The sequence below is a fragment of the Hemitrygon akajei genome, chromosome 21, assembly GCF_048418815.1.
Source record: "Hemitrygon akajei chromosome 21, sHemAka1.3, whole genome shotgun sequence".
Taxonomy (NCBI): Eukaryota; Metazoa; Chordata; class Chondrichthyes; order Myliobatiformes; family Dasyatidae; genus Hemitrygon; species Hemitrygon akajei.
The window spans coordinates 29,973,374-30,000,075 of NC_133144.1; the positions used below are offsets into that span (position 1 = coordinate 29,973,374).

Consider the following 26,702-nt stretch of genomic DNA (forward strand, 5'->3'; position numbering starts at 1 on the left):
ACTGTTGTCCGTGTTTCTTGCAATAATTAGCTGATCCACAAAGAATACAGCTAGTGAGGAGCTTGATAAACACTGGGGGTTGCAGAGATCAGGGTAACCTGACCAAGACAAGCCAATGATTCCACCAGGTAAAATTTTGCATTTTCCTCTCTTTTTGCACTATTTATTTAACTTATTTTTAATATATACTTATTATTTTAATTTATAGTTTTGTTACTATGTATTGCAATGTACCGCTGCCACAAATCAACAAATTTCACAACACATGCCATTGATAATAAATCTGATTCTGAACAGTTAATGGCAAAACAGTGAAAATAACACTGATTGAATCAAATAGGCACACTCATGTAAGAAGGGACAGCAAGAAATTGAAAAAAGACAGGAATTCTCATTTATGGAACAATGTTAGAGGGTCATAAAGTGCTTTCAAGCACTTTCTTAAAAAAACTGTAGTCCCTATTATAAATTTTTGAAAAGGTGAATTCATAACCTCATGAAACTTATTGTCCAACTGCACTGCACTTTCCCTGTAACTGGCGCACTATTCTGTTATTGTTTTTTTCTTGTGCTACCTTGATATACCACTATGGCGAAATGATCTGTATGGAGCATTCAAAACTAAGTTTTTTTCAGTACATGTGACAATCATTAATCAATTCACCAATGTAAAAGGTACTCCTAAAGCACCAAGCACCAAATCTTTGATATACAGTATCTTACAAGATGCAAGGTCTTCAGGCCAAGTGACCTAGTTCCATCCAACTCACCTCAATGCACATTTTATGCCACTGATGACTTCTGAATTTCCAGGAACCATATAAGAGACTTGAGGAGTAACTTAGTGTACTTCCTGAACAGTTGTCCTGGACACAGCTTCCAGACGGTCCGGCCTTGGGAACTAGGATGGATTGTCAGTCTTCCAGCCGGAGTGGTCAGTCTTTTGGCCAGAATGCACATATTTGCATAACCTGTTTATCTGCCCGATCCCCATCAGCTGGGAAAACTCTGAGTGGTTTTGCATCAAACAACACGCATGCGAGGACGAGGTTTGGAGCCCCTGACCCCCACGCCAGTGAGTCTCCTCTGGGATCAGAGGTCCATTCAGGCAGGAGTCATGAGGGCTGGTGACTCCCCTACATACACAAGTCAGGAGTTCATGATCCTGTCATTGGCAAATCCTGGGGTGGATACCAAAGTCAAAACCTGAATGCCAATCAGAAGTCTGAAAGTCAATGGCCGATGGCCAAAGCTCTGGGTCAGTGAGTCACCGGTGAAGTCAGAGCCTGCTATCTGTGAGACTACAAGTACAATGGAGGCTGGAGGCTTGGAGACAGCCTGTTCTGGGGTTGGAGGACATTCTGCGTGTGTGAGTGGGTGGTTGATTGGGAGGAAGGAAAGGGGCTTCTTTTGCCGTTGCTCTTCTGTTGAACATCGTGGTCACGCTATGTTGGCAGTGAAAAGTGTGGCAACACTTGCCAGCTTCCCCAAGCACACAGAGTGACAGTCAGAGAGATATACACGATAAAAACAGGCACTTCAGCCCAAATCATCTTTGCCAACTAAGGTGCCTTGCTGAGCTTTATCATTTACTTATAACTGGCCCAAGTTCCTCAAGCCCTTCCAGTCGATATACCTATCCAAATGACATTTAAACATTGTAATGGCACTCACTTCTACTACTTCATCTGGCAATTTAATCCATGTATCACTGGCCTAGACTCATAGAACACTACTTTATATAATGTTGGTTGTTAATGCTGATTATGCATTTCACTGTATACTTTGGTGAACTAATGATAAATAAATGTATCTGACTCTACTGAATATGATCCAAATCAGTTACTTCTGTTTAAGATACCCTGGATACTCTTCATTGATACACCTCTGTAATATTATCTTTCCCTCAAAACTAATCAATAAGATCCAAGACCTTGGCCTCAATACCTCCAATACCTGCAATTAGATCCTTCATTTCCTCATTTGCAGACCCCAGTCAGTTCGGATTAGCAACAACATCTCCTCCACAAGGCTCTGTGTTTCGTCCCCTGCTCTACTCACTTTATACTTATGACTGTGAAGCTAAGCATGGCTCCAATGCTATACTTAGGTTTGCTGACGACTCTTCTGTCATTGGCCAAATCAAACATGGTGACAAATCAACATATGGAGGGAAACTGAAAACCTGGCAGAGTGGTGCCATAAGAAACAGTGTCTCACTCAATATCAGGAAGAGCAAAGAGCTGATTATTGACTTCAGAAGGAGGAAACCAGAGGTCCATGAGCCAGTCCTCATAGGGGATCAGAGGTGGAGAGGGTGAGCAACTTTAAATTCCTCAGTATTAGTTTTTTGAGGATCTGTCCTGTGTCCATAATGTAAGTGCCATTACAAAGAAGGCTGCAAAGATTTGGCACGTCATCTAAAACTTTGACAGACTTCAAGAAAATGCATGGTGGAGAATATGCTGACTGGTTTCATCACAGCCTGAATAGAAAGCCTACAAAAAGTAGTGGATATGGCCCAGTCTGTCATGGGTAAAGCCTTCCCCACCATTGAGCACTTCTACAAGGAGCACTGTGTAGGAAAGCAGTATCAATCATCAAGGAGCCCCATGATCCAGGACCTGCCCTCTTCTCCTACTGCCATCATGGTTGGGAAGATGTTGAAGTTAATTGTTAAGGATGAGGTGATGGAGTACTCGGTGACACAAGACAAGATAGGACAAAGTCAGCAGGGGTCTCTTAAGTGAAATTTTGCCTGACGAACCAGTTGAAATTGTTAGAGGAGATTACAAGTAGGATAGATAAAGGGGGTGCAGCGGATGTTGTATATTTGGACTTCCCAAAGGCCTTTGACAAGGTGCCACACATGATGTGGCTAACCAAGTTAGGAGCCCATGGTATTACAGGAAAGTTACTGGCAATGGTTAGAGCATTGGCTGATTGGTAGGAGGTAGCGAGTGGAAATAAGAGGATCCTTTTCTGGTTGGCTGCCAGTGACGAGTGGTTTTCCTCAGGGGTCAGTGCTGGGACTGCTTCTTTTCATGTTGTTTATCAATTATTTAGATGATGGAATAGATGGCTTTGTTGCCAGGTTTGCAGATGATACAAAGATTGTTGGAGGACTGGTAGTGTTGAGGAAACAGGTAGGCTGCAAAAGGACTTTTACAGATTAGGAGAATGGAATTTAGAAGGATGAGTGGGGATCTCATTGAAACCTTTTGAATGTTGAAAGGTCTAGACAGAGTAGATGTGGAAAGGATGTTTCCCATGGTGGGGGAGTCTAGGTCAAGAGGGCACAGCCTCAGGATAGAGGGGAGCCCATTTAAAGCAGAGAAGCGGAGAAATTTCTTTAGCCATTGTGTGGTGAATTTGTGGAATTTATTACCACAGGCAGCTGTGGAGGCCAGGTCTTTGTGTTTATATAAGGCAGAGATTAATAGGTTTTTGATTGGACACGGCATTAAAGATTATGGGGAGCAGGCTGGGAAGTGGGGCAGAGGAGGGGTAAAAAGGATCAGCCATGACTGAATGGTGGAGAAGACTCGATGGGCCCAAATGGCCTAATTCTGCTCCAATGTCTTATGGTCATATATATACTTTGATAATAAATTTACTTTGAACTTTGAGATATTGTCATAAGTTTTGTTTTATCCACAGTGTCACTCCCCTGTATTCCCCAGAGGAAACAAGAGTTGACTCACGAGTGAGTTGGTCATTCCTGAGCTGAAGATCCTGTGGGATGAAAGCAGAGGAGAGATGGATGTAATGAGTTCCCTGTAAATAGCTCACATCAAACTAACATATAAGCAAGTCGACTCCAAGGAGAGGGTCAATGACTTTGAATTCCTTGGCTTTATCATATCAGAGCATTAATCCTGGGAGCAGCATAAGTACCGTTAGAAGGAAGGCATAGCATCCTTCACTTTCTTAGAAGTTTGCGTAGGTTCAGCATGTTATCTAAAATTTTGACAAACTTCTATTGATGCACAGCGGAGAGTATCCTGACCAGTTGTATCTTGGCCTGGTATGGAAACATCAATGCCCAAGCATGGAAAAGCCTGCAGCCTGTTGTGGGTACAGCCCTGTCCATCATAGGAAAAGCCCTTCCCATCATCTACTTGGAGCGCTGCCACAGGAAAGCAGTATCCATCATCAAGGACTTCCACCCTCCAGGCCACGCTCCCTACTCGCTGCTGCCAGCAGGAAGAAGGTACAGGAGCTTTACATCTCACATGGTGATCTTGGTTACCCTTCAAGCATCAGGTTCCTGAACATGGATAGCTTTACTCATCTCAACTCTGAACCACTTCTATAAGCTATAGCCTCACTTACAAGTACTTTACAAACCCATGCTCTCGGTGCTATTTATTTACTTATTTATTTATTAGTATTAACAGGTTTCTTTTGTATTTGCACAGTTAATCTTTTTTTGTACATTGATTGTTTGTCAATGCTTGTTTGTGTGCAGTTTTTCATTGATTTCTTTGTTCTACTGTGAATGCCTACAAGAAAAGAATCTCAGAATTGTACATCATGACATATGCACTCTGAGAGTAAATTTACTTTCAACTTTGAATCCTTCACAGAGGAATACTCACTAAATGCTGGAAGAACTCATCAGGTCAGGCAGCATCTATGGAAGTAGGTAAACTGTCAATGCTTTAGGCCTAGACTCTTAATCAGGGCTGAAAAGGAAGGGATAAGATGCTATCTGGGAGATGGGAGGGAAAGGAGGACAAGCTAGAAGGTGATAGGTGAAGCCAGATATGTGAGGGACAAGGGTGGAAGTAAAAAAGCTATGAGGAAATAGTTGGAAAAGGCAAAGAGGTGAAGAAGAAATTTGATAAAATCACAAAACACAGGGGGACAGGAGAATTGGAATTGCAAGTGATAGGTAGAGAGAAACACATACCTAAATAAATACTAAACTAACATAAAAGATGTATGTATCAGGTGAAAATCTGAAGTAGCAAGTGAGGCAGTATTTCACGCATCCATGCTTTTTTCTAGTTTGCTTGCTATTCTTTGGATATGAAAGTAATACACAAGAATGAAATGGAAAATGGAGCGTGAACACAAATGGGTAAATTAGAAAGATTGAAAATTGAGTCAGAGTGGGCTAAGTGCATATTGTGTAGAAATAACAACATGGTAACTCCAAATTGTCGTAATATGGGAACTGTGCCTTGGAAGAAACTATTGTTTAACAGAAAGATAGTGTGGAAGAGGGAGGACAGGGGCGAGGGAGGAAGGGAGGCAGAGAGGTGCATCTAGATTAGCAAACTCGGTTCAATCCTACCTTCAGGTGCTGTGTGGAGTTTCCACACATTCTCTATGACTTAGTGGGTTTCATCTGGATGTTCCAGTTTCATCCCATAGACAAGTGGCTTGGTAGTTAACTGGCCTCTGCAAGTTGCCTCCAGTGTCTAGACAACTAAAGGAGAGTTGATGGGATTGTGTGGACAATTAAAAGGAATGGGATTAATGTCAGATTGAAGACACAGAAAACTGCAGATGCTGGAATCTGGAGCAACATACAATCTACTGGAGGAACTCAGTGGGTCAAGCAGCATCCATGGTAGAAAAAGAATCAGTATTCCAGATGATGATTGAAAGATGGCTGCCACATTTCAACATACCCCACCCCTCACTATTCTGCAGCTCAGCAGTCACCCCAGACTCTTACCTCCCCTTCTCCTCCATATACTGGTCATCTCTACTCACAGTCTGATCCAAAATCTCAAATGTTGACAATTTCTTTCTTCCCACAGATGTTACTCGAACCATTGAACTCCTCCACCAGATTGACTGTTAGGGCAAATAGGTACTTGATTATCTGTGTGAATTTGGTGGGTCGAACAATCTGTTTCTTCTCCTTTTGGCTCTGTTGCTAAGGTATCGTATCAGAAATGTCATCAAGCAGTAAGATTACCAAAGCATGAAGTCAGAAAACCAGATGAAGAGTACCTTAAGACAGACATCTGCCCAGAATCCTAGACAATCGTAGATTGGAAGGAATGTTCCCAAGGTTCTGACCACTGTTCCTGACCCTATCATGAAGATGGCAGTCAAAAGACTCGTCAGCATTAATAAACATCAAAACTTTTAGCAGTGGTTAAAAACAGTTTTCTCAAGATTACTATGCTTTGATCTTGGAATAAAATATTAATAGCATAATTTCTAGCAACATAATGCTCATTCAGACTGAAGATTGGATTTCTATTGCATTTTCAGGCTTTTGCACAGATCAAATTGATTTGACGGACTAGTGAGAGTGATTTTTTTTCTCTCAAAAAAGAAAATAGAAATGATGGGGGGCAGAGTGGTGATTTACAAACTCAATCACAAAAAACATATAATGATTAATCAGAACAGAAACCGGGATGAGTAGGTTGTTTAATGTGGGAGGTTTAACTATCCTGGACTTGTCTGTGTTTGGGATTCAGAACAATAGAAGATGATCTCAGTGAAACAAGAACATGAGGGAACTTGATGGGGTTACACTGCCAGAAAGTGTGGTGGAAACAGAGACTTTGACAGCATTGCAAGATGCAAGAGATTTTAATGTCATTTCCAATACACAAGTGTAAGGGAGAATGAAATAATTGCTACTCTGGCTCTGATGCATCACACAAAAAAAAACATGATAAGATAAAGAACACAATAGTAAACAACCACAATAAATATAAATACATAATATAGCTTCTATACGTAGTTTGATTGTATGGCCATAAAGTGACACTAGGCACAGGAGTGTCTGTATATAAGGTGACTGATAGGAAATGATAAAGTAGTGGTAGCTGAGGGTGTGAAAGTGTTGATCAGCCTTACTGATTGGGGAAAGTAACTGTTTTTGAGTCTGGTGGTCCTAGCATGGATGCTACGTAGCCTCCTCCCTAAAGAAAGTGGGACAAACAGTCCATGGGCGGCGATGGGGCGGGAGGGTGGCTTTGTATGTACCACATCTGTTTGCACAAACGTGGTCCAGTCTGTTTGTTCCCCTAGTGTCCATATGACAAGTCAGCGGAATTTGGGAAAATGTCCTGCAGGGTAACATGATTGAATTCTCCTAATGAAGTCTCCTGATATGAAGAGACCATCCAGATGTCTGCTTTATGGAGAGCTGATGGTATAGTAAAACTCTCTCCGTGCATCCTTGCCATTTGCGCTCGGGAGGATATGGACGACAGTGATGAACACAACAGTAGATTTCCTGAGGACATGTGGCCAGCATTTAATTGTATCATGTTCAATTACACCAGAACAGTAAACGCTCAATACAGATGAGTTTGTGCACCCTTTGTTAATGTGCACACAGATTCCGTCTCCTTTAGATTTCCCCCGCCAGTGAGTTTCTGTCTGAGTAGAACAGACTCATTCCATCAAGTTGAAATGACAAGTCTGTCATGCTGTTGCTTAGCCACGTTTCAGTGAAAACCAGAATGCAGCAGTTGCTCATCTCTTTCTGTGCATTCATTTTCAGTCTCAGTGAGTCTATTTTATTTTCTAATGAGCAGACTTTAGCCAGGAAAAATAATGGTACCACCGGTCTGGTCAGGTTAGCTCTCAGTCTAGCCAGTGCCCTGGCTCTTTTCCTGCTTTTCAGCTTTCTCTCACACTGCCTGCATCTGCCACTCCCTCAGCTGAGCTGCCTGTGCCTGGTCACTGTCACCGGGTCTAGAATCCCTAGTCCATTGAGCGACACTATTAACTCTCCTGCCAACAGATTAGAAGTAATTTTGTCCAAGAAACCAGAGGTGCTGTATTGGTGGAGATTTGGGAGATTCGTGGAGATTTCCTTGACTGAAATCCTGACTAGAAACTTTGAAACATTACCTAAAAATTCAAAACTAGCACTAATTTTGGGAGCCAGAGAGGACGCTGCGTCTCTGTGCATCATCAGAATAGAAGGTGATGGGTCACTGCTGTTAAATGGGGCTAATACAGATGGGTGCCCGCTGGTTATCATGGATGCAGTGAGACGAATGGCCTGTTTCCATGCTGTATGCCTAAGGGAATTTTATAACAGTTCTCCACTGGAAATCACATAAATTGGTGGCTGTTTCTATTTTATTTTGGTGGGTGGATGGGAAAGAGAAGAACCCCCAAAGGCAAAGGATCACATCTCAAACTGAAGGACTCTAGCAGAGCGAGAATCTGTTGTCCAATCTCTCCAACTCATTTCCCTGGTGTGACATTTGCTAAGGGCTGATGCTGGATATCCTCTACCATTTTGCATGCTAACAAACACACAGCTTCTACTATCAGGTACTGCAGCCCAGAAGAAGATTTCAAGGACCAAGGATCAACTTTATTCACAATATACATTTACATCTAATAGAAATTTGCTGTGGTGCATTGCCATAATTTGCAAAACATTCAACAATTATGAAGAAAAAAATGTATATAAAATAATGTTAGAAGTACAGATATGAAATAAAATGTGCATAAATACATAATCACCAGTATGTATTTACAATGTAAACAGCATTATAAATGTGATTTAAAGTGTTCACAGTGCAACGTAGTGACTATTATCACTCTCTATATGGTGGGTACAGTAATTCGACTTTGTGTAGATATGCTCTGCTTTGAAAGACTGCTTTGTGGTGGGGGGAGATAACTAAAATGGTTGATCAGATGAATTGCCTGGTGGAAAAAAACTTTCAAGATGGCGTGAAGTTTTTAATTTAATAACCCTGTAGCACTTTTCAGAAGGGAGCTTTTACAAAAGGCAGCTTGCTGGACACTAGCCATAGTGAATCCAGATGGTGCATCACACGACAAAACCGCCTTTTAGTCATCAAGAGATATGTCTTACCAAATACAAAGTAAAGATTTCTTAAACAAATCATATGGTCGCACTGGAATATTCTAGTTGCCATAGCAAGAGGTCTCATCTCATTGGCCTAGAATTACACGGGATTTGCATGGACAGGTTATTAAAGGACAAAATCATTGAACTTTTGAAAATCTTGCTGCCTGGTAAAAAACACAATGGGAGCTGAGATATCAAAGAGTTAAATAGTGGAGTGCAAGTGTCATACATCCCTCAAGTCAGTTTTGAAAGGATTCCAGTGAGGACTTGTTATAACTGTTTCTTCTAGACTGTCAAGGTATGGAATTGACAAAATAGCATAGCTTAAATTCTAACAGTTAGTTGCTTCTGTGACATAGACTTTGGTCACATTGGCACCTATGAAAGTTAGGTGCCAATCACTGCACTGTATGTAATTCCAAGACACACTCTAACCAGTGGACAAATGCACAAAGTCAAAATTAAATTTAATGAAATTTGCACAAGTACATTCATGTACAGATGCAATGGAAAAACTTGCAGCAATTGCACAGTTCAATAGCATTATAGACAACATTCACAAGAAATAAAATAAACATTAATTATATCAAATTATGCAAGTAAGAACACCAAGTCCATTAAAGTGCAAAGTTTTGCTATACTGACGTAGCAATTAAGGTAATTCAAGTACCAAATTCTAAAGGGAAGTAGCAGTTCTTGAACAAGGTGATGTGGGACTTCAGGCTTCTGTACCTCCTGCCCAATCGTAGCTGTAATGCATAGCCCAGATGGTGGAGAATCTGTGATGATGGATGGTGCCTTTTTGAGGCCGTGCCTAGGTAGATACCACCAATGGTGGGGAGGGATTTACCGCGATGAGACCACTACCTTCTGCTGCTTTTTACATTTCTGTGCATTCAAATTGTCATGCCAGGACATGATACAACCAATCTTTCAAAGCAGAGCATATTTTCACAAAGTCTTTGCTTAATATTACTAAGTAGAATTACTGCAACTGCCATGTAGGAGCTGTAATGTAAATCCAGCATCCAATGGCTATTTTAACAATCAAGTCAAATGTCTTCATTTTCAGCACATATTCTGAACAATATTTTCGAGCAGCTGTCATGAGCTAATTTGGAAACACTTCCCATCTTTATGAGCACTGTTCTCTTATACTTGTCAAGGGACACTGTTCCACAAAGGTAACTGGCGACAGAAGGCTACAGAAAACAGAAGACAGGTGACGGGAGTTGGATGGTTTTAGGTGCATTCCCAGCTGGCACCTGAAGATGGAATCAAGACCACAGTCACTCGTTTGAGTATAATAACTATTGACAACTTAGACTGACAGCACCACAGGCTGGAAGCCGCTGTTGGCAACAATTACATTTGTAGGATTTACTTCCTTAGACTGTTAAAATCAAGGACTTTTGATTCTGTACAATGTCACAGACTGAAAAGCAACAGAGATCATTGGTGCAATCTTACTTTTGGAGTGAAGGGGTTGGGTCCACCCCATTCAGTACCCCAACCACTCCGCTCAGGCTGACTACCCCAGGAGAGTAGGCTATCAATTTGTTTGTTTGTTTATTTATTTAGAGATAAAGCCTTCAGATGTTCCATTAAACAGTGGTCCTTCATCAGTATTTTGGATAATAGATTTAATAATCTAGGTAGTTCAAAGACAAACGATTTAGATTTATCGAGAGACTCCACACAGGCAGGTACTACAAGCAGAGTGTGTTTCAGCAAGCTTCAACATATTTGTTACAACAGTTTATAAATCATGTTGATTATTTTAAGCAATTTTGTATTTCAAGTCAAGTCAAGTCACTTTTATTGTCATTTTGACCATAATTGCTGGAACAGTACATAGTAAAAATGAGACAACGTTTTTTCAGGAATTTACTTTGATATCCAGCATTCAGAATTTAGTTTGCATTCTTACCTACAAGGTAAGGTATTGACAGAATGCACCACAACTTCACTGTTTGCACACCACAGTGCAAGATTCACCATTTGCTCACCACTGGTCTTTGAACCAGTGGCTGTTTAATACATACTGATGTACCCTCCTTCTCATCGAGCCTTGGAGTGGAGGCAGAGTCTGAATGACAGACAGACAGACAGACGTACTTTATTGATCCCGAGGGAAATTGGGTTTTGTTACAGCCGCACCAACCAAGAATAGTGAAGAAATATAGCAATATAAAACCATAAATAATTAAATAATAATAAGTTAATCATGCCAAGTGGAAATAAGTCCAAGACCAGCCTATTGGCTCAGGGTGTCTGACACTCCGAGGGATGAGTTGTAAAGTTTGATGGCCACAGGTAGGAATGACTTCCTATGACGCTCAGTGTTACATCTCAGTGGAATGAGTCTGAATAGTGGCGTTTTGAATAGTGGAATGAGTGGTGTGTTGATTAGCTGGTCTCCACAGTCAGCAGTCACTCAGCACACCCCTATGATGAAAATACTCAGGAATCAAGTGCCAGTGAAGGAATACAAGACCCCCAAAGATGGCCCAATCCACTTTACACCTGGCAAAGCACCTTATATTTTGATACTATAATGTAAACGTCACTACATTAAAAGCATTCTAACGTAAGAGATGCTTTCTGGAGCTTGCTCTTCACTTTCTGTACCACCAGCCAAGCTGAGATATTAGACACCTTTTACAACTTGCTTCAAATTTAAGCATCTGTCAGCTAAGAGGGTACAAGGACAATATCACCAACAGATGTTGATTAAGGCGTGGTCAATCACCAACCCCAGGGTATTATGTAAACAAAGCTGCTTTGTTAAAGGTTAAATCTTCAGATGTTTCTTTTAAGCAGTGGCCCTTCACCAGTATTTTGGGTAATAGATTTAATATATTTAGGCAGTTCAAAGATTTTAGATTTATAGAGCGACACCACACAGGTGGATAAACATTATTTCACAATTTTTTTCTCTTTTTGCATTAATCTTTTTTAATATATTTCTATATGTTATATTTTATTGTAATTTATAGTATTGTATGTATTTCACTGCACTACTGTCACAAAAGAACAAATTCATTACTCATGCCACCAGTGCTAATAAACCTCATTCTGTTCCGAGTGCTGATTTGACTGGCTGAGCAATACAAGAGCAATTCAGCAGAATAATTAAGAGTCAGAGATACAGCATTGAAATAAGCCCATCAACACACGTCAACACCACGTTTTACACTATAACTCATATCTTCGAATTCTCCCTTCATCAAATATCCCCAAGACTCTACTCTGCACTTTCACAGTTAGGGTATTTATAGCCGCCAATTTACCTACCAACCCACACATCTTTGGGACGTGGGAGGAAACATAGTCACAGGGAGAATGTGCAACCTCCACTTATAGGAAAACCTTAATGAAGAATATTGAACAGTGAACTGCTCGGAAATCCTGATGGTTCAGCGTCAGGTTTACTGAAGCCATGGTGTCAGCCCTTTAAACACATCGGGGCCCTATTTTTTGTACTCCATGAGGTCCCTCTTTTTCTGCATTCACTTCATACTCAATGGAAACTATTATTCTGCTGTATAACATTAAAAGTGAATTAAAAGTGCATTAATATATTAATAGAAGAAATGTCCAAAAGTCTTGTAAATCTGCAGTACAGTACCAAGTGTCCCAACAGTGCTGGACAGAGTCTTACTCAAAGGTGTTATTTTATTTCATTATATGAATACATTCACTAAAATCATGGCAATTATTACTCTTCGAGCGGCACTCTATTTCAAAGTTGAAAGTAAATTTTTGAAGTACGTATATGTTTTGAAGTATTATCTTGAGGTTCATTTTCTTCCAGGAAGAAAATAAATACAATGTAATTTTAAAAAATACTATGCATAAGCAGACAAAGACTGGCAAACACCAATGTGCAAAAGGAAGACAAACTGTACAAATAAAAATAATACTCAAAACGTGTGTCACTAGTCCTTGAAAGTGAGCCTGTAGTTCATAATATCAGTTTCGAGTAGTGGTGATTGAAATTATCTGTGCCATTTCAGGAGTCTGATGGTTGTAGGATAATAACTGTTCCTGAACCTGGTGGCATGGGGGCCTAAGATTCTGTACCTCCTGCCCAATGGTCACTGAGAGAAGAGGGCATGACGTAGATGGTGGAGGTCTTTTCTGATGGAAGCTGTTTTCATGTGGCAGTGCTCCATGCAAAATATACTCTATCTTAAATGTACTTCAATGCTATTCTGACTACAGCAAGGCTGTAAGGCAGTAAAGCTGCAGTCATGTCTCAGTTTTGAATTGGGCTACAATATGGTTCAGAAGGTAAACTATTGGAGTGTACAGAGACTAAGCTCATGGAATCTTACAGAGGGTCACATCTACCTGTCCATCAACTTCCCTCGGTAATCTAGTATCCCATCCCAACACTTACACATAGTAGCAAGCTGAGCACAGTGGAACCTACAGTTGAACGGGACCGTGGTTGGATAGGACTCAGGAATCAAAGTTCTTGGGCCTGCCACACCACACCTCTTTGCCAGTCAGGAAGGCAAATTTCCTTCCTTGAACGATTAGTGACAGTTTTTTTAAACAAGTCACTTTTATGATCAATAGTATTCGCTGTTTAGTTCATGTTTAGTCAATTAATTTAATTGCTAGCTCAGGAAAAGCAATAAGGTAAAATGAAATAGTTTCCCATTTGAATGTGTGGTTATTTGAGCTCTCTATATAATAAGCAGAACTGGGGAATAATGCAAAGTGCGACAGGTCACTATGATGAGTTCTCCTCAGAATGAAGGAAGAATTGAGAGAAAGTGATTTCACTCCCCTTGGAAATGTTGCAACTTGTAAATGGGGAAAATCTACAAATCCTGAGTTCTCCTTTATTAACCAGAAGAAAATCTGAGACCATCTCCATTCTAAAAAGAACACATTTTCTTTTTCTAATTCTAAAATCCAAAATTCAAAATCCTAATTAGGCTTTTGTTCTTTACATAAAGGATGGCTTGAGCTGTGCTTAATTGAATTGTTCATATCCATTAAAAGTGATCTTAAAAAGCGATCAAGAGCCTTACCATTCTAAATAAGGCAATGTTTGCTATCCGCTTCACTCAACGAAACTGTTCATTGGAAGTTTCACATTATGTATGAACATTATTAATCTTTAATGCAATTACTTATAGGAGAAGCAAGTTACAATGTGATATAAAGATGGAATATCTCACTTGCATGTACAGTTCACCATTAATTGCTTCATAGTTAAGCATACCGTGTAGATTTTTTACAGAGTCTACATTATAAAAAATTATTTGCGTTTAGATTAAGTACCAATGTCCCCCAAAATAGCTAATGGTTCGAATTTGATAGTTGGGTAATGAATAGCAGTGACTACAGGGAGAAAATGCATCAAAAGATTATTCAAATGATGCTTGGCCAAAGGACGTATTAGAAAAAGATGAATTTTTCAATAAAAAATCAGTACAGTACCTGCAGCTCACTTGCTATTTAAACGCAGCCTGCTCTCCCCAATATCTACCCTCCCACCCCGCCCCCCCCAACACCACCACTTTCCTCGCTATTTAATTTTTCTTTATTGCAGTGGCTTAATGAATTTTTTCATCAGGAATTTATCTTCATGTTTGTTTAATAGGTTCCCAGTCAAGAACTGCCAGGAGGAATTCATGCGCAACAGTTCACGGTAAACAGCTAACAGAAGAACTTCTCCGTGTAAAGAAATTAATACACTTCATTTTCTTCCTTTTCTTCTTAACTTTTCATTATTTGACTCCTGCTGCAGAGTGAAGTCCTTAAAGCAGAGGAAATGTCTAAACATTTATGCTATTCCTTACTGTATCAGGCCTGTTTGAATTCAAGGTAGGACAAGAACAGAAGCAAATTTCATCCTGATTCTGCGAAGAGAGCAACCCTCCATAATGATTCCATAAGATCAGTCTGAGTTTATTGTCAGGTGCACAAACAAACCTTACAAGGTAAAGGGACAGTGAGCAACCTGCCAGCAGCAGCATCACCGTCAGATAGACTCAAACTGGAAGAGTTAAAGCGAAGAATGGGTTAGATTAAGCAGCTATTGCCTTGAAATTAGGAGACTGAGAGATGTCCTAAATGCGATAGATAAAATTAATTTGATTTGGTTACAGAGGAACTACTATATGTTCTCTGCAAGTGTTCTGTGTTAGGGGAAATCAATTAGATAATTCTAGCCAGCTACAAATGAAATTTACCAATTTGGGGGCAGAGGTCAGAATGAAATTTTTCTACCATAGGCTACAATACTGCGTGTTTGGATATTCTGCTATGTGGTTGTGCCTGCAAGAAAAAGCTCAGTCTTTTTTTAAGTAACAATGGAAAGTACTGGAAATGTACACCAGGTCAGGCAGTCTCTGTGGAAGCAGAAACAAAAGCTAGTATTTCATATCAAAGTCTTTTCACTGCAGATACCAGCTTGAAGCTGAACTAGATTAGGAGCAATCTTCTCATAAATTACAGAGCAACAAGTATAATCTGTTTTTCTTATTCATCAGTGGAATATTTGACACACTTTTGTATTCACAATGAACTACTCACTATAAACACTGGAATGAAAGAGGATGAGCAGTGACGTGATGGAGTTGTATAAGAGGCATTGATAGAGAGGACAGCCAGTACATGTTTCCCCAGGTTTGAGATGGCTATTACAAGAGGGCATAATTTTAAGGTGACTGGAGGGAAATGTGAGAGAGGACATATCAGAGGTAGAGATTTTTTGCACAGAGAGTGGTGGGTACATGCAACACACTGGCAGGGTGGTGCTAGAGGCAGAAATTTGTGACATTTAAGGGACCTTTGGATAGGCAGATAGATGAAAGAAAAAATGGAGGGCTATGTGGGAAGAAAGCTTTAGATTTATCTTGCAGCAGTTTAAAAGCACAGTACAACATTGTACACTAAAGTGCCTGCACTGTGCTGTACTGTTCGAAGGTCCATTTTCCTTTATTCTGATGGTATTAAAAGTACTAAACATTTTTGTCATCTTCCAAGCCGAGAAAAATTCAAAGCAGAATTCCTTGAAGACTTATTCCATTGCTTAACCCATAATTCTCTGAAGATATGCAGCAAAAGTCATAAAATCTTTATTAAAGATATTGAGTTTAAAAGTTGGGTCCTTCATATAAATTAGAACCAGATGTGCCAGAGCTGTCAATGTGTGTCAGGTAATCCCTGTAGACTAGAGTGACATCAACTTCAGAACACAAGAAAGTTGCAGCACAGGACCAGGTACTTCAGCCCACAATGCTGTGCAAAACTAATTAAACTAATGACACCTAATTCCCTTCTGAATGCACGTGGTTCATATCAAAAGTGCAAAGAGACTTGGGAATCTTAGTGCAGGCTTCCCTAAATGTGATTTCCCTTTCACAAAGGCAAAGAAGTTTTGAAACAACTTTGTAGGACTTCCTCAACAATAAATTTTAAAAATTTTCTTCATGACGGGTATTTGACGGGTTTTTTTGTCTCCCTTTATTAATTTTGAATACTTGTTCTCCCAATTTTCTGAGACCTTCAAAGGATTGACGGAATTTTGGTGGATGACAAACAAAATATCCTGCATCTCCAGAGTCACTTTCAGATACAGATTGACATGCTAGAGGACTTGCAGCCTCTGGCCCAGGTGTTAGTCTGGTATTTTTTTTCTTTTTCTTATGATAGTAGGACTTCTTTTTTATAGTCTCTTGATCACCTATTACTGGAATGTCTTTGTGTCTTTCAAAGCATTCTGTTTAAATGGTAGAACTGGCCATTTCCCTACTTCCTGTTATCAATCCCTATGGATAAGACACATCTTCTGAGATGCGAAAGTAAATATGTTGATGTGTTCTCTTGATCAATTGCGTAAGGATGAGTGGCCAAGCAAGATTATTAATTCCCCAATCTCATTCTCTGGGAGATCATATTTAGTTTAAATATTCTTCCATCCTGTATATTGGTGGTAGTTCTATTTTTAATCATTGCAAATTTACTCCATTTTAAGTCATCTATGTTGTTTCTAAATATTTCCAAATTATTTTGCCCATAAAGCTTTGCAATAGTATATGTCTTTTCTTTCAATCCAACACTATCTGCACTTCCACAGTTAGTACTGGATGATGTAGAGCCCATATTTCTCACTGGATGTACTTTTCTGAGATTTATATATCTCTTTAAATATCTGTACTGCATATCTAATTTATCTTTTAATCTATTTTCCCAGTTCACTTTCACCAACTCTATACTCATACTATTTTAATTGTATTTAAAAGTTTAGGGAGGTTAGTTTCAGAACCAAGTTTCCTACCACCAAACTGAATTTGAAATTTTCCCACACTATGTTCACTTTTTCCTCAGGGATTCTTTACTTCGATATTATTAATTAATCATATCTTCTAGTATAATGTATGACCTATAACAGCCTGCTTTCCAATTATTCTTTAATGTGTTGCTCTCAGAAACCATTCCAAAACACTTGGCTCATCTTTTCCAATTTGATTTGTCTATCAATATCATAACTAAAATTCCCAAGAATTCCCAAGGGAGGCAAGGGTCGGGCCAATTCTGCTCAATGCTCTGCAACACTTGCTCTGCTCTTCACTGCACTGAGGTCGAGGCTGTGGGCCTGTTCCAGGCTTTGTGTCTGCGGGCTGTGTGATGAACTGAGGCCGTGTGGTGAACTACATATACCTGTCTGGTGGACACGCCCCCCCCCCCCCCCCCCACTGACTGCTCCTGTGGCTCCTCCCACGGACCCCGGTATAAAGGCGATTGGAGGCACAGCCCTGGCCTCAGTCTCCAGGATGTTGTGTGGTAGTCACTTGCTGCTTGTTCTTTCTTCCAGCCAATAAAAGCCTATATCTCACCTCACGTCTCCGAGAGTTATTGATGGTGCATCAGGCCGAGGCTGCGGGCCTGCTCCAGGCTTTGTGTCTGTGGGCTGTGTGCTGAACTGAGGATGAGGCTATGGACCTGCTCAGGCTGCTCTGGGCTTCATGTCTATTTCTCATTTTCATTCTGAATGCTGCTTGCTTGCTTTTATTGCTTGTACAACTTGTTTTTTTTCTCTCTCTACATATTAGGTGTTTACTGAATTTTTAAAAATTGGTTCTTTTGTATTTCTTGTTTTGCGGAAATGAATCTCAATGTTGTATAACGTATGCGTACTGTGTTAATAATAATGTGATGTAAATAAATGTAATTTGAACTTTGAACATTTATTGCTGCATCTTTATTTTGAGACCAAGTTGTTGATTTATTCTCTGACATACAATACTGCTCCTGTTAATATCCTATACATTACTCCCATCACTGAATACTTCCTTCATTTCTTATCACCACCCAAATCAATTTTTTTATCATGGTGTTGGCCAAGAAGTTCATCCCTTCCCATAATGTGACTTCATCTTGTATTAATGTCACCCTGCCAGTCGCAGACATTCAGTACACCAAAATGGACGACACAACAGGCAGCACCTGAGGAAAGAGAAACACTACAGGTGAGGCATTAACAGTTTTCACACCTCTCACCACAGATGCCACCAGGCCCTACCAAGCTTTTCTTTTCCCTTTTTGATCATGCTGCCTCAGTTTTTCTTATCCTACTTATACAAGTCCGTTCTGCTAAGCAGGTCCCACAGCCTTACCCAAACCAGATTTATTATTGCAGACTTTGACGTATGATGTGGAATTTGTTGTTTTGTGGCAGCAGTACAGTGCAATGTCAAAATTACTCTAAGTTATAAAAATGTATAAATGGTACAAAGGAATAATGAGGTAGCGTTCAGGGACACTGAGAAATATTATGGAAGAGATTAAGCCATTTCTGTTTCTCATTGAGTGTGGGTCTTCAGGTTCCTGTATCTCCTCCCCAGTGACAGTAATGAGAAGTGAGCATATCCAGTATCATGAGCTTCCTCAATAATAGATGATATCTTCTTAAGGCATCACCACTTGAAGATGTTCTCCATGGTGGGGAGAACTGTTCCCATGATGGAGCTGGCTTAGTCGGCAACCCTCGGAGGCCCTTAAGAAAATTACACCAACCAACTACAGTAGCTAAATTTGTTGGCCCTGCCCATGTGAAACCATATAGCACAGAATCAGGCCCTTTACCCCATCTAGTCCATACCAAACTGGCCTGCACCTGGACGTTGCCTGCCATAAACTTCCCTTATGTACTTATCCATTAACTATTGAAATCAAACCCGCATCCACCACTTCATTTTAAAATCATTTAAACTCACCCTATTGGTAATATTCTTTTTTCCCCACCCCTCAACATATTCCTCCCTCAGCTTTTCTACTACTAAAAATTAACTAGAATCTCTCTTTTTTCCCCCCAGCTGCAATGAAGGATTTCAGACTAAAAAACATTTCTGTTTCCGCAGATGCTGTCTGACCTGTCAAGAACTTTCACTTTCAAGGGTCAATTTGTTTTTTTAATGGATTGAGTTCCTCTCATCTATAATCTGCTTGATTTTGATGTGGAAGCAGATTTAGCAGCAAAATAGAGGGGACGTATACACAAGAAAGAAAATGTTATAAAGGCAATGGGCACAGAACAAGTTTCAGATTTATTTATCAAATGTACATTAGAAATCTGTAATTAGTGTTAACAACCCACACACCCAAGGATTTACTGAGGGAAGCCTGCAAGAATCATCACATGCCCACAACGCTATTAATTAAAAGCCATCACAGTGATGGGTTAAATGTCCTCTTTCTGTGCTATCTGAACCATATCCCTTACAGGTGGCATGTGGCACAGTTTATTCAGGAGGAGTAAGACTATTAGAATTTTGTCTTCAAATCCAACAATCAAAATTATCTCCAGGTGTTAAGAAACTGAGTATGCAGCAAGTTAAACAATTTCAACCTGTGGAATCTAGATTCAAAGTGGAAACTGGAGACTTTTAAACTCATTGTTACACAAGCAGAAATTCCTTAATGCTGCACATTTCCACAAAGGAGGAATACTGTAAGCTTTTCCAAGATAGATTAGTGAAGATAGACCATGATAGCTATTTAGTCATTTGGCAGGTTTTCCAGTTTCTCTTCGGAATTCTAAGCAGTCCAGGAAATCATCAACTTGATGACACACGTAAAGCTTTTCAAATTGCAATAATTACAGAACACGAACTGTTCAACAGGTAAAATCTATTGCACACAAGAGTACCACCACTATACACAACTCTGAACTGTGTCAGCAGGGTAGTGTAACAGCATAACACTATTACAGCATCAGTGGCCCAGGTTCAATTCCTGACGCTGTTCTTAAGGAGTTTGTACGTTCTCTCCATGACCGCGTAGGTTTCCTCTGGATGCTCCAGTTTCCTCCCACACCCCAAAGACAGAGAGATTATTTGGTTAATTGGCCACATGGGTGTCATTGGGCAGTGCAAGCTCATTTGTTCAAAAGGTTCTGTTACTGTGCTCTATCTCTAAATAAAACAACATAAAGGTGCTCATATAGAGGTGAGGTATTGATAGGTTAATGTTGTATTATTATTATTACTTAAGTTTAATGACAAGAATTACACAAGGTTTGTATTCTGCATAAAGTCTATCATACTCCTCGTGTTAGAGTAATGGTAAGTACAGTCTGACAGCCTTCCGATATCAAGGCCCACAACACATCCCATAGCCCATGTTTTAGAAACAGAGGAATATATATCAGATCACATTGATCTCTAATAGCCTCTAATGAAACTTAAATTGTTGATGAGTGTCTTTGCATGAACCTCCAAGAACCATATTTGTGCTCAGAGAGCATTGTTCGGCTACGCTTCAAACCCATCTCAACTACTTCCAGTGCCCCCCTCCAACCCCCACAACATGAGAGAAAGTTTCAGGGCCCAATCAAGACCAGGTAACATTCCTTTCAAGTTTATGATCTATCTTCTGAATTTAAGATCTATCTTAACGTCTTGACGAAGGGTCTTGCCCCAAAATGTCGACAGTTCTTCTTCCTATAGATGCTGCCTGGCCTGCTGCGTTCCACCAGCATTTTGTGTGTGTTGTTTGTCTATCTTCAGTTACCAGGATTGCAGCAACACTTCTATAAAAGGATTCAAAGGAAAACTGGAATTCATGACAGGACAGGTTAATGTATGCAGTTACTTATTTAGATATAAGAATCTGTTTTGTTACTACACCATTTCCAATTCTCTGTTCCCTTTTGACAAATTCCTCCTTTTGGCATTGTTGGCTTTGATTTCTGTATTTATTTAATTATGTGATCCATGTTTATTTACAGGGATGCCTTAAAAGTACAAAGTTTTTATTAGAAGGATGGAAAGGCAGAAGGAAGTGCTCTGGATGAAGGAGGTATCTTCTCTCCCTGGCCAAGACCACCATCACCACTAAGAGTTGATTAACTGGCTACTCACCTCACTTCCGCTGGTCGGATATTGCCATGTGCAAATGGAAGGCACGGTCATCACCTACATGGAAGTTTTTCATCAATTGCAAAGCATTTGACTCCCCCATGATAAAGCTTCATACAAATTCAAGTGCTCTCTTGCTTGCTACTGTTGCTATGTGAATGAAGTCACCAGAGAGAAGTACTATTGGACATGAAGCAGCCTCCTCATTATTCGACAAAGTGAGATACAGAATGCATCTGAGACCCTTTCAGAGGAAGAAGTTCTGCCTGACCCAAAACCACACAATATGTTATATGCTAAAGGTCTAAGGGCAATTTAGGCTAAAGGTCAAAGGACAACTCAGGCTAAGGTACAATGCTTCCTTTGAACTGCACGTAACAGGTTCAAATGCCGGGATCTATCCACCTTCACACCTCCCTGTTTGCATCCATATTACAGACACACAAATACACACAAGTAACACATTTAAATCAGCATTGTCTGTTCTTCCAATTAACTTGGGTTCACCGTTCTTAGGGACCATTGTTCAGAGCTGCATTTTAGACTTAATGTACAGTACATATTCAAATCCAAAGACAAGAGGTTGAAGTCAGTTAAAGTCATTTGCATTGTGTGCTAACCCCAAAAATTGCTCTAACACTATCAACCAACTCAGAATAGAGTACAGATCAGACCCAGAACATTCTGCTTCTTCTCAGTCTGATGCCAAGCTGTGTTATACCTTAACTGAGTTGCTGCAGATCAGATATCAACATGAAATTTGCAAATTTGTCGAGATGTCTAAACTAATTCACCCATCAATTTTTCAGCACAATGTGTCTGTTGACCTGAAAGCTTCTGTATCTAATCCTGCCTGTCATCGTGTCAACAACTTTTCAATCAAAATATCATTCACCTGAGAAACAACTTTTCCTTAGTGGTCCCTTTTGGGGGTGGGGGGGGGGGTTCAACCTCTGTAGTTCAGCAGGTCATGCACAGGGATCCCTGAGCTTGAGATAATTTAAAGCAATCTTCCTTAATTATGCTATAGTAGTGCATAGGCACATGGAACACTATCTAGGCTTCAGAAAGCAAGCCAGTGCTAGAAACATATTTGCTGATTTATACTTGCTTTCTGCAGGTCATTATATTTCAGACACAGGGAGTCTTGGCCATCAATGCATGCATTAACTGATACATATATTGAATCAGTGCTTTAGGAACTGTAAACATCATCTTTAAGAATACCAGAGGGGGGTTAATGAATTCTGTAAACTGCAAATTAATATTTCTCAGTAATAAAAACGCTTGTAGCATCGGTCCATTAGTTGGCCTATAAAATATCTCTCTTTAACATGCATCCTAGCTTGTACTACAAATTATCACTTATGATAATAACATTCAACCTTTTATGGTCTGAATTAGCATTTTCTGCCATTGTATCCTTTCTCACTCCTAATAATTGGACTGCACACAGTCCAAGTGCCATCTGAATACTGAGAGCTCAAACCTTCGATCTGTTAAGTCACAGACTGAGTAACCATTAGGCATACACATCAAAAGACTTCCAGAATTTGTAATGAAAAGCAGAAATCGTGTCATCTCGGTGGCAAGTCGAGTAAAGGAGGACTTAATCGATAAGCCAGGAGATCAGAATATAGTCGAACTAAGTCCAGTGGAGATGAGGGTGAGTGACGCTGGGTTGAAGAGGAAGGGGCTGTGGGTGGGATCTAGGTCAAATGGATTAGGGGGATTTGGCTTGGTCAAGGTCCTATTTCTGAGTCAAAGTCTGGTAATTGTTTTATGTTCTGAGATGCAGTGGAAAAACTATGCTTTGCCTGCCTCCCAGACAGATCATTTCAAATGAGAACAATGAGGTAGTAGAAAGGAAAAAGCCTTCCCTTTGCAAAACGCGGAATAAAGTGTGCCAGTTACAGAGAAAGTACAGAGTGGGTAAACAATAAGGTGCAAAGGCCACAACAAGGATTACTAAGAGATCAAGGGTTTATCTTCATCATACGAGAGCTACAATCAAGACTACTGGATGAGCGGGTGTGGGGAGGAGGGTGAAGGGGAGTGGGCTGATGGAACAACAAACAGCTGGTGCAAAAGAAGGCTATAAAGTTGCAGACAACATCTTCAGGATCAGACGTTAATGTGAAGATGCTCCTGCATTTTGAAGTGTATGTGAAAAATAATCCTATCTTGATAAGCAGGCAAGTTTCCTGATGTATTCTGACCAATGTTACTTTTTAAACTTAGAAAACTAGAGCACAGTACAGGCGCATGGAGTTTTGCCCTGTTTGTAAAATCAATCTAATCCTTCCCCACTACATAGCCCTGCATTTTCATACCATCCTTCTGCCTAGCTAAGAGTTTCTTAAATGCCCCCAATGTATCTGCCTCTGGTACCACCCCGGCACAATATTCCATTCACTCACCACTCTCTGTGTAAAGAACTTACCTTTGAGACCCCCCCTATGGTTTTCTCCATTTATTCATATCAACATTTATTTAATATTATATCCATAAACAACATTTATTTGGTCATTTCCCTTGGAAAAGCAATTTCAAAAACTTCACTCACCTCACCACTGAACACGACCTATGGACTCACTTTCAAGGTTCCCTAGAACTCATATTTTCAGGATAATTTGTTTATTTATTATTAACTTCTTTTGTATTTGCACAGTTTGTCTTCTGCACATTGGTTGCTTGTCAGTCTGTGTGTAGTTTTTCATTGATTTTATTCTATTTCTTTGTTCTACTGTGAATGCCTACAAGAAAATAAATCTCAGGGTAGTATATTTTGGCATATACACACTTTGTTAATAAATTTACTTTGAACTTTGAACACTGATTATCACGTTGCAATTTGTTGGAGATTTCCTACTGCATTTCCTGTGTTAGGAGTGAGCATATGCTTTGGCATTGAGCTCTGAGACTGTGAAAGGGTTGAAAAACCTGCAGTGTTTTTTTTCCCAATAAACAGAATACTAAAAGGATGCCACCTGTCTGCCTGGATGTTGAAGATGCTACTACATTACCTTGCCCTTTTACATCTCGCTCTGTGGCTAATGTTACCGACAAATATCGATGAGCTGTTGTGGAAGGAACACTGTCAATACAAAATGGCAGCCGCAAATAACTAAATAACATCACATCCACAGCAGCTTGGAACAATTACAGAACTCTCCCTTATTCCCAGTTTGTGAATCCAATATATAAAAGGGATTCAAAAAAGTCTGATGTTCTATTAATTAAAAAATCTTGCACGACAGCATAGATGACGTGAAACTCTGAAGTCACAGAAGGTTTCTTATAAGGTGTCAAAGAAGTTGTCAAGACAACAAACTCTGCTCTGATATCTAGCAACAGTAAATAATATAAACACTAAGACAATGGCAAAGCTATCACTGAAGGTTCCATTGTGGTTGTACAGCGAATCTCAATTTACACCAGCAGAACTAAGTTGTCATAGTTATTTAATAATTTGAATTGGTGTCTTGGGAGCTGGCACTACACTGAGCCCAACCACTATCCCATCATTTCTGAGGTCACATCTAGCCGTGATTGAGGTAATTAAGAGATCTGCTGCAAATCACCTGTTGGCTTCTCTCATCAGTTATAAAACTGACCTAAACCTGACAAGGATACTCTAGTCATAAAACACAGCCCCTTCTGAGAATTTAGAGTTACAGACAACACTGCATAAATCCTGCCAGGAGGCTCACATCGTTTGTATGAGAACCACATTTTCTGGATTTTTATTTCCCACATGGAACCATTCTCCACCTGTCCCTCCAGTCATTGTCATACAGTAGGGAAGCAGGCCTTTCAGCCCATCTGGCCCATTCTGACCTAGATGGCCCATCCAAGCCAGTCTCATTTGTCAGTATTTCGCCATGATCTTCTAAACCTTTCCAATCCATATACCCATCCAAATGTCTTTTGAAAGCTCTGACTGTACCTGCCATTACCACTTCCTCTGGCAGCCAATTCCACATACACACAATCCGTGGTGTGAAAAAGGTTGCCCTGTGCCTATTAAATCTTTCTCCTCTCACCTGAAACTTATGCCCTCTAATTCTTGATGTCCCAACCCTGGGAAAAAGACTGAGTGCATTCACCCTATCGATAGCACCCCCCCCCCCCAAAGATTTTATATACATCTATATCAGCACCTCTCCTACGCTCCATGGAATAAAGTCAGATTCAGTTTTATTTATCATATGTACATGAAAATATACAATAAAATGCATTGTTTGGGTTAACAACCAACACACCTACAGATGTGCTGGGGGCTAGCGTCGGCACACATTCTGGCACCAGCGTAGCACGCCCACTATGTTGAATACAGCAACAATGCATAACACAGAACAGCAGCAGCAACAACAAATCAAGCCCCTTTCTCACCAACCTACCCCCTCACAAACACATGCCTCCAACTCCCGGACAGGCTGCCCCTAGGTCTCCAGAACTGGGCCCCAGGCTCTCAAACTCACAAACATCAGGCCTCTAGCACAGAGGTGCCCTCTACCTCGGGACTTACTGACTTTGGTCTTCCATCTTTTGGGCGTTCTACCTCCTATCCTGTCCAACCTCTTCCTGGTGCTCAGTCCCTCAAGTTCTGGCACAACCTGAACAGCACACCTGGGGCTTTTAATTTTCAACAACCTAAGAGGCCTTCTGAATCATTAAAATCCCTTCTCAGTTTTCTATTTCCATTCATTATCGTCATATGTGCAAATGCAATAAAAACTTGGTAAGCCATCTATTTCAAAACACAAAGTACATCAAGGTAGCTCATAGGGTAAAATCAACAACAGAATGTAGAATAAAGTATTACAGTTATAGAGAAAGTGCGGTGCAGACAGACAATAGGGAGCAAAGGCCATATTTCTTCAGTTCAAGAGCAATTAGGGATGGACAATAAAAGCCAGCATCTCCAGGATGGTGTTATGTAGGGCTGGAAGTGAATAATAAAGGCTTTTCATTTGCTTCCAGCCCTACATAACACCCACATCACAGATAAAGGCTTTTCACTTTGGAGTGAAGGAGGATGAGAAGTGACTTGATAGAGGTGTGCAAGAAAGTAAGAGGAATAGATAGAGTGGACAGCCAGCACCCTTTTCCCCAATGCCTCAATGGCTAATACCAGAGGACACCCTTTCAAGGTGAGCAGACAAAAGCTTTGGGGAGGTGACAGAGGCAGAATTGTTTTTTGCACAGAGTGGTAATTGCCTGGAATGCAGTGCTGTGGGTGGTGGTAGAGGCTGAAACATCAGGGACATTTAACAGACTCTTAAAGAGGCACATGGATGAAAGAAAAGTGGAAGGTTATGGGCTGTGTGGGATAGAAGGATTAGATTAATTGTGGAGTACATTACTAGGTTGACACAATATTGTGGGCTGAAGGGCCTGCACTATGTTGTATTGTTCTATGTTCTATGACTTTTTCTTAGGCTGTGGCCTGTGGGAATTAGATAAACATGACTATCCTGAGAGTAAACTCT

The 26,702-nt window shown here is 40.3% G+C and overlaps 1 protein-coding gene across 7 annotated transcripts in view; it reads right to left on the bottom strand.

Annotated features, from left to right (window-relative positions):
- celf6 (CUGBP Elav-like family member 6) overlaps positions 1–26,702 on the bottom strand; it is a 928,129-nt gene that overhangs the window by 834,168 nt on the left and 67,259 nt on the right. The gene's annotated exons all lie outside the window — the stretch shown is intronic.